The sequence below is a fragment of the Crocodylus siamensis genome, chromosome 11 (genome assembly GCF_052110815.1).
Source record: "Crocodylus siamensis isolate JL-2025a chromosome 11, ASM5211081v1, whole genome shotgun sequence".
NCBI lineage: Eukaryota > Metazoa > Chordata > Crocodylia > Crocodylidae > Crocodylus > Crocodylus siamensis.
Genome location: NC_143405.1, coordinates 14294647 through 14302154, shown reverse-complemented (window position 1 = coordinate 14302154; position 7508 = coordinate 14294647).

Below are 7508 nucleotides of genomic sequence, written 5' to 3'. Positions count from 1 at the left end.
GGGGAAGGCTTGGCTGGTGCTGGCATTTGTGGGGTCCATCTTGGGTATAGAGTTTGAAGCTAGAAAAAGGGTATGGAATACTATGGCAGGAGGGTGTCTTTTGCTATCCAGGCTAACTTGGAAGCAGGAAGTACTGGTACTTCCAGATAAAGCACTTTCCTTTTTGAAGGACAACTTCAGAAATTACCTGAACCATCAAACTGACACCTTGGACTTTGAGGTCACCCCTGTCAATATTGAGAACCTCCCGTTCAATATCCTGGAGAACAACTATTGCTAGGTTATCTTAACCCCCTAGCCCTGATTGTCTGACATAAGTTCAAAGGAGACAAGTTGCTGTGGGTGGTTCAGTTAATCACAGTTGTTAGCAGGAAGGCTTTGGGAGACTGGGAGGGAGTGGGATGGTCTAGCACATGCCACAAGGGAAAGTGGTCAAGAAGTAGCAGCTGCAAAGGAAGAAGCTGAGGCAGAAAGGAAGACAAGTTGCTAGAGTAAGGCTGATCATGGGCATTACTCATTACTATTGGGGGAAGCCTGGAAGATTTAGAAATGCTCTTGGGGTCTATATAAAATTGGCTTGTATGCAGCTCCCAAGCAAGAATTTGTGTAATGTCTCTCCTGACTCTGCTGTCAGATGTAAACAGATAAGTCTTCCAGCCCTTTGGATTCTGGTCCTGGTTTCTACCAGAACCAGTCAGTATGCCAGTAGAAAGAACAAATAATGGTCCAAAACACCCCCCACCCCAAGACCAACAGTCTTAAATAAATTCTATGACCAAGATAATCAGAGTCGCTTGAAGGGCCAACTACCCTTTTCTGATGCCTCATTCTTTTAGACAAGGATCCTCCACTATAAGAAGGTGCAAAATCCATTCCTCTGAAGTAGATCCATCCCAAGGCTGAAATGAAAATTTTCCTAATGGAAAGTAACAATTGAAACGAAAAAAAATCCCCTGCTAAGACCTGGCATATTTCAAAGGTAGGAGGGCCAACCGATGGCTGAACCTTCCTGACCTCCAGCCCACAGCCTTAAAGGTTTCCCTGTGGACTGCACAAGCAAGAAAATTCAGCTATTTGGGAGGACAGTGGGAGGCCACAGACTGAAAACCAATTGTTTTCCATTTTCTATTCGGACTTCCTCTCTGCGTCTCTCTAAAATTTCAGATGCAAAAAACTGTAAAAGCTGTTCTGCTGTGCCAAAACCACCACTGAGCCAGTGAAAAACAAAAACATTTAAAACTGAGTTCATAGAATGTGCCCTCTCCTAGGGACACACACACACCAAGAACTGTACATTGTACTTCTTTTGAAGTATGGGTTAACACTTACAATAAAAGGGTAGGATCATCAAAGGCACTTTACCCAACAGTGCATGCATCCACCAAGACTTTAGTCTGGAATTGTACGCAGTTGTCCTATTGCAAAATTTTCTCACCTCATCATATTTTCTGTGGTTGTTCTGAATAGTTTTACTAACATTAACAAAATCAAGCATCCAGTTGCTGCCAGAGGGTTTACTAAAATAAGAGACACCGCGGATTTGATCAAGTCTGATCATTCCTGTATTCCTATGTTTATCTTGGTATCAAACAGCCAGATACTGAAATCAGGCATTTTTGTGTAAGAAATTTAAAAACAGACCCAAGACCTAACTTAAGCCACTTGTATCCAATTTTTTCTTTAGGGTCCACTGCAATCATTATAACAGAAGCCAAGAAGAGAGGGTTTTTTTTTTTTTGTATAAAAGTGTAAACATGGTATTAGCACATAACAAAATGTTAAGGGAATGTAAACAGTTGCAGAGTCATTTTAGGAAATGCTAAAATAAAAACTTCCTATAGAACTTTCACTCTGTCCCCTTTGCGAACATATATGGTATTAGTATATAGTCCTTAATTACATGCCAATATACATGTGATTGAAAGAATTTTTGCCAAAAGAGCCAGCTACAACACCAGTGATTGTTCTGCCATATTCCAATACTTTGCTCCCAAGGACAAAGGTCTTAGAGGTTCTTAACTAAGGCTGTGTACAGGAGTGCTCCATTCGTGTTTTACAGCACTGTAATTTACAGCACTTTTTTATAGCAGTATAAAGTTACAGCAATCTTAAACATGACAGAAGTGCAGTGTTTGGTGGGAGGTGGGCTCTGAGCCTCCCTGCACTCCCCAAGCTAGGAGTCAGGGGGTGCCCACAGCCTCTTGGGGCTTCTCCACTTCTCAGAACTTTGACCAGTGTGCAGCACTTATTTAAAGCACTGTAGGTTGCTAAAGTGCTGTAAAATACAAATACAAAGCACTACAAATGTAATACCTCATTTAACAAGGGTTAATCTAAAGTGCTGTTGTACCCATTTTTAAAGTGTTGTAAAGCCATGCACTTCTGTTAAGCCATGGCAATAAAACACTTTAAATGGAAAAAAAAAACAACTTCTGTACACACCCTAAATAAACATTTTTTTTCTTTTAAAAAAAAACAGAGCTAATTTATTTTTCCCTAATCTTCTCAGGAAAAGGGGAACTTTTTTGAGGGTGGCTGAAACTTTCTAAAACAAGTTAGCCTGAGGCAGAGATCCAACATGGAAACCCCGCCCCCCCCCCAGCATAAATGATTTGTATTCAAAGTTAGCAGGAACTAAAAACAATATCTACTGATACATGGGGGTGGCCAAGCACTGGAATGGGCTACTACAGAAATTGTGAAATGCCCGTTGCTGAAAATTTTCGAGAGTATGCTAGACCAGTGATTCTCAAGCAGGGTGCTGCAGAACCTTGGGGTGCTGCGAGATCCCTTGAAGGGTGCCACAAGGTGTGAGGAGGTAAACAGATAAGCACAGGTTAAGGCTTATCCCTGCCTGGCCAGTCCTCCACCCCCACCACCTGGCCCCTCTGCAAGGAGGTAAGCACTGTAAGATATAAATTAGGTTTTGAAATGGGGTGCCACTCAATTCTTAAAAATTATGGAGGAGTGCCTTGAGTCACAAAAGGTTGAGAACCACTGTGCTAGGCAGACATTTAGCTGGAATGACTGAGTCAGGAACAGTAGGATAGCTGGGGAGCCAGGTAGGGAAGGGTGGTTAGGTGGGGCACCAGCCCCAGCCACTGATTTAAAGGGGACACCAGTAGGACCCCCTCCCACCAGAAGTCTTTGCCAAAGCAGGCACAGCCTCATACACTGAGAAGCAGAAGCAAACGGGGCACCAAGAGCAGACCCAGGGAGCCTGTCCCTTTGGTAAAGCAGCCCAAGCCAAGGTAGCATATGCTATAGCAGTGTCAGGGAAGTGAGCCCTTGTAGGTGAGACTGCTCTTCCTGCTCCTTCACATACCTCTCCCCTGCCCATGACTACCACCTTTTTCCTGGGCACTGAAAGAACTTATTATACCTCTGGGTCAGGGAGGGTCCTGCCTTGAGCAAGGGGCTATGCTAGATGACCTCAGGAGATGCCTTCCAGCAATATTTTTCTAGGATCCTATGTCAAGAAAAGTTAGGTATGGGTGTTGCTACTAGCTATAGTTACAAGAATGGGTAAGTACTGTAATACATTAACAATTGTTTTTCAGTTTTAGTTATGTTTTGTATATAACAAGAGCACCTAAGATATGCTAGTGTTGTATAGCCAGAATGTAAATGTTACAAGGCAGTCATGGGCTTTCTATCTGAACAAACAAGGCACATAAGCAGTGTAGGATAGGACAACTGTACAAGCCCACAGGGTGAAGAAAACTTAGGCTAACAACATGTCTGTGATGTTATATCCAGTATTTATTTTCTCAGCCATGCACAATGGAGTTGAACTAGGTCTAAGTACTGCTTGTACTATATAGAAATTTAAATGCATGTGAGATGAGACAATGTAGCCACAAAGAGGAAAGTGCTGTGCCAAACAGACTAAAGGGGAAAACCATCCTCTGTAACGTGAAAGGTGAGTGATTCTCCAAGGAGGGAGAGTAATAGATTTACAAATTGGTATCACAGCTTCCTTAGCTGGCCCTGCTGCCTCAGCTTACATGGGAAAATGCTCTTTCCTGTCTTTTTGACATACTTGAGAAAAAGAAAGCCAGGAAGGAAAAGAACAGAAGCTGGAAACCAACAGGAACAACAGGCAAGAAGCTAAACACTTTGGAGTCAGAACCAGGAAGGGACTTCTGCATCTCAAGCAAGGTCATGTGTTTTGTTCAATGACTTACTTAAGCTAACATGAACAGTCCTTTGAACAGGACAGGGACCCAGGACTTCATCTTCTCAGGCAAGTGGTAACCGCTAGTCCAGGGGTGGTCAGCTGGAGGTACACGTACCTCTGGGGGTACATGAGGAAGCCCTAGGGGATACACATAAGCGGATGGGGCTGGAGCGTCACCACATATCATCCCATGCTGCCGCTGCCCGTCTGACTGGACACAGGCTGCAGGGGCTGCCACCACTCCATGTTAAGCTGCATGCCACCCCCCCTCCCCACAGTTCCACGTACGGCCATGCACCACCCCCCAGCTCACCAGCCGGGGTACACTGCCCCATGTCCGACTGCTGGGGGGGGGCGGGTACAAGGATCCAAAAAAGATTGAAAATCCCTGCTCTAGCCAATGGCCCAGCTCCCTCTCTGCCATGTCAAATGTACAGGCTACAGGGATGGGCGGATGAGAACAAGATGGGATTCAATACTGAGTGCAAGGTGCTGCACCTAGGCAGGAAGGACCATCAGCATACCTACAGGATGGGGAACTCCCTTCTCATCAGTGCAGAGGCAGAAAAGGATCTTGGAGTCATTATTAATGGCAAAATGAACATGGGCTGGCAGTGTGGTGATGCAGTCAGTAAGGCCAACCGCACCTTGGTATGCATCTACAGATGGTGAGGGGCACTCGCATGATCAGGGGGCTGCAGGACAGGCCCTACGAAGACAGGCTAAGTGGACTCTCAAATTTCACTTTTATTTCTAGTCAGTTTTTTGCTTTCAGGTTCTCAAGTGTGCCACAAATTAGTCCCGTACCTTCCCCAAGTGCCATTCCTGTCACTTTCCCTTACCCAAGCTACTGCTGCTCAGCTTTCTGCCTGATTTGCTGCTCAGATTTCTACTGCCTGCTTCATCTAGCACTGTCCTGCCTATCCCCTCCCCAAATTGCCACATGCTGCACCCAAAGGCTGCCCACCCAATTTCTGGCACCTGTGCTCTAGGTTGGCCAGCCCCAAGTTAAATGATACTTTGCAGTCTGGACTGGTGCACACTGCAAGGAGAAGTCTTAGTTTCAAATGCATATTTCATGCCGCCCATATGTGCCCAATTTTCCATTACCCTTCAGCATGCAGTCATTTACATGTGCAAAACACTACTGAGCCAGGATAAATTTTAAAGTTAGTTTACGCTCGCTCTGTACTGTTGCTAAAGACTATGAGGGTCAGGACAATGGGGAAGTCAGGCCCTTTACTTACAGTAATTCTATTCTTATTAAGCCATCCTTTGAGGGTTTATGTGGGACTTAAGTGGTTTGTAGCACTTGTGCCAGGCATCTGTTCAGCAGTTAAGTGTCGGCCTGAGAATTTGGGGGAATAAAAGCTTAAAAGTAATGCCCCAGTATTTCTGTGCATGCCAAGCCAGGGATAATGCATCGCTTTTTCAGCTGCTGATACCTGCTTGTTTGTGCACTCTGCTATCCTTGCAAGTTACCAGCAATTTTTCAAGGAGAAGTGTTAGTGTACAAAATTATTTTCAAATACATGCCCAGATTTTGTCCAGTCCATGCCCTGTACTGGGGATTATCCAGGGGTAAGGAAGGTCAAGGAACTTGGAAAGATTGATCGGTCCATTGACAAAGCTGTAATTTTACTGCAGCTAGAAGATGCCAGCTATCTTTTAATATCAGATAAGTTCTTGGCTACAGTATGACCTCAGGCTGTCCTCATGAAGGAAGTAATACCAAAAACAGAGACTTGTGCTACGGTGAGGATACCATCTTCTGGGGTAGCCAACCTAAGCAGACAACATACAATCCATGTTGACTGTTACTTTTGACATTTCTTGCTATGAACCTATAACAGGTTGGTCTCTTTTGCAGGAGCAATTTGCAGCAGCCAAAATTACACCCTGTTTTTGCATTTACTTTAATCATTGTAAATGGGACACTAGGGGCCCAGTTGTGTGAAAGTTCCTCTTGCTTTCCAATCTGGATTAGGAATTCAGTAAGCATCAGGAGCTTCCTTGCAAACTGGCAGGGATTTCCAATACTGTCAGGCAGCTCCTTACTAAATTCACAGCAGACTTCGGGAGGTAACCCCTGACAATGCGCTGGGGGTGTTGAATCAGAACAAAACATTGGTGAGGACCGTGGAGAAGAATGTTAATATCCTCTGTCAGGACTCATGCTATAAATAGATGCTAAAGTTGAGAAAAATAATTTCAAGTGAACGTGCAGAAATAAAGCAAGGTGTAGTCATGGGCTGATCTAGAATTTTGAGGAGAGGGGGTGCAGGTAGTGAGGTGGATCATCACATATAAGACACCATAGTTTTCCCAGGTAAAAATAAACTAGAAGTGCTATGCTAGTATGCTAGGGAGCTGGGGGTATATTTGGTTTAAGATTGAAGCAAAAACAAATAACTTCATTAGAACAAGTTAAAAACAAATCTTCAGGGCTGTGAAATAGGAGCTTCCTTTCCAGGAGCAGCTAACAGGCAGCAAAATTGCCAAACAAAGGGTAGCTTGTTTGGTGGAACATCAAGATCATTAGGAAGGAAAGAAGGTCATTAACACCTGAGGAATGAAGACTGTTAGAAGGAATCAGGTAGATTATGATGAGCCATGAAACCAAGCAACTACTTCAGTGCTGCCTAACTAGAAATGCTGCTGCCACTTCCAGGCAGTTGGGTTTAAACTGTGGGTGGACCAGAAATCAAAGCAGGGAGCACATTTACCACTGCACCTCCTCCCCCCAGTGAATCCATGCCTGGGTGAAGTTAAGCTACACTATTAGCCAAACAATTGGTGCAGTTAAATATTAATTTGCAAGAATGGGCTTGTCTAATTTGAAGCCAGCTGCTAAAATATCACAATGCCTGAGGCTCACTGCACCTGCTGGAGTGGTTAAGCTGTTCTGTTTACTGTGGTGAGGTAGAGCTATGGAGAAATATTCTTTGAAGAAAAATAGTGGGTCTTTTACTTTTGTTTTAAAATATTGCAGAGATTTCCTGAGAGCCAAATTTTGTCTCCCTAATATGCTCAATATTCACATTGTACCCAGCACAGTTAAGCAGGATGTGTGTCATATTCTGACTTTGACTGTACACCCCAGAGCTGCAAACACAGGTAACTAGGAACCTCCCAAAATTGTGATTTCATGGAAAATGTGAAATCCGCCCTTGCCCAGGAAAGCAGGCATGTCCACAAAATTCACAGAAAAGAAAAAAAAAAGAAGAAAACTTACTGATAATAAAATGCTGGCTCCTCAGAGGGAGTCAGCAGTCCCCATGGCACTGTGGCCTGGCCATGCAGGCCATGGAGAGGGGGCAGGGGTGGC